The sequence below is a fragment of the Lontra canadensis genome, unplaced genomic scaffold (genome assembly GCF_010015895.1).
Source record: "Lontra canadensis isolate GAN:19392208 unplaced genomic scaffold, GSC_riverotter_1.0 scaffold4, whole genome shotgun sequence".
Taxonomy (NCBI): Eukaryota; Metazoa; Chordata; class Mammalia; order Carnivora; family Mustelidae; genus Lontra; species Lontra canadensis.
Window position 1 is genome coordinate 17,585,399 of NW_022630998.1, and position 1,714 is coordinate 17,587,112.

Genomic DNA, 1,714 nt, shown 5'->3' on the forward strand with positions numbered 1-1,714 from the left:
GTTCAGCAGGGAGCCTGCTTCCCTCTCTCTCTCTCTCTCTGCCTGCCTCTCTGTCTACTTGTGATCTCTCTCTGTCAAATAAATAAATAAAAATCTTTAAAAAAAATTGTTCCATCAAAATTTTGGGTCAAGTTAATTTGCCTTCAGCACAGTAATTTTTTTTTAAAGATTTTATTTATTTATTTGACAGACAGAGATCACAAGTAGGTAGAGAAGCAGGCAGAGAGTGGAGGAAGCAGGCTCCCTGCTGAGCAGAGAGCCCCATGTGGGGCTCAATCCCAGAACCCTGGGAACATGACCTGAGCCGAAGGCAGAGGCTTTAACCCACTGAGCCACCCAGGCACCCCAGTAATTGTTTCTTTTTGTAAAAAATTATATTAATAAATAAAATTTTAAAAGGATGTAAGATTTCATTATGATGGAATGACCAAGGGAAAGAAGTCATACCAGAATGGTTGACAGAGATAATTAAAGAGCAGGCCCCTTCCTTTCCACATCCTCTTTGGTCATTCTTAGAATTTTTACCACCATCAAGGCTTCATAGTACATTCCCTAAAATAAGTAATATATTGTGCCCCTAGGTGGCTCAGTTGGTAGAGCGACTACCTTTGGCTTGGGTCATGATCCCGGTGTGTTGGGATTGAGTCCCACATTGGGCTCCCTGCTCCACAGGGGGTCTGCTTCTCCCTCTGCTTCTGCTCCCTTCTCTCTCTCTGTCCCTCATGAATAAGTAAATAAAATCTTAAAAAAAAAAAAAAGAAAGAAAAGAGAAAGGTGATGTGGTTTTGTAAAGCAAACATTACAGAGGAAGGTTAAGACTTTTTCTGGTATAATTTTATTTGTAGAAATGGGACATATGTGGAAACAGAAAAGACCTTGAATAGCCAGAGGAATATTGAAAATGAGAGCCAAACTTGGTGGCATCACAATTCCAGACATCAAGCTCTATTACAAAGCTGTCATCATCAAGACAGTATGGTACTGGCATAAAAACAGACACATAGATCAATGGAACAGAATAGAGAGCCCAGAAATAGACCCTCAACTCTATGGTCAACTAATCTTAGACAAAGCAGGAAAGAATGTCTAATGGAAAAAAGACAGTCTCTTCAACAAATGGTGTTGGGAAAATTGGATGGCCACATGCAGAAAAATGAAACTGGACCATTTCCTTACACCACACACAAAAATAGACTCAAAACGGATCAAAGACCTCAATGTGAGACAGGAATCCACCAAAATCTTTGAGGAGAACACAGGCAGCAACCTCTTCGACCTCGGCCGCAGCAACTTCTTCCTAGGAACATCACCAAAGGCAAGGGAAGCAAGGGCAAAAATGAAATATTGGGACTTCATAAAGATTAAAAGCTTTTGCACAGCAAAGGAAACAGTTAACAAAACCAAAAGACAACTGACAGAATGTGAGGAGATATTTGCAAAGGACATATCAGATAAAGGGCTAATATCCAAAATCTATAAAAAAACTTATCAAGTTCAACACCTTGAGAACAAATAACCCAATCAAGAAATAGGTAGAGGACATGAACAGACATTTCTGCAAAGAAGACATCCAGATGGCCAACAGATACATGAAAAAGTGCTCCACATCACTCGGCATCAGGGAAATACAAATCAAAACCACAATGAGATATCACCTCACACCAGTCAGAATGGCTAAAATTAACAAGTCAGGAAATGACAGATGCTGGCAAGG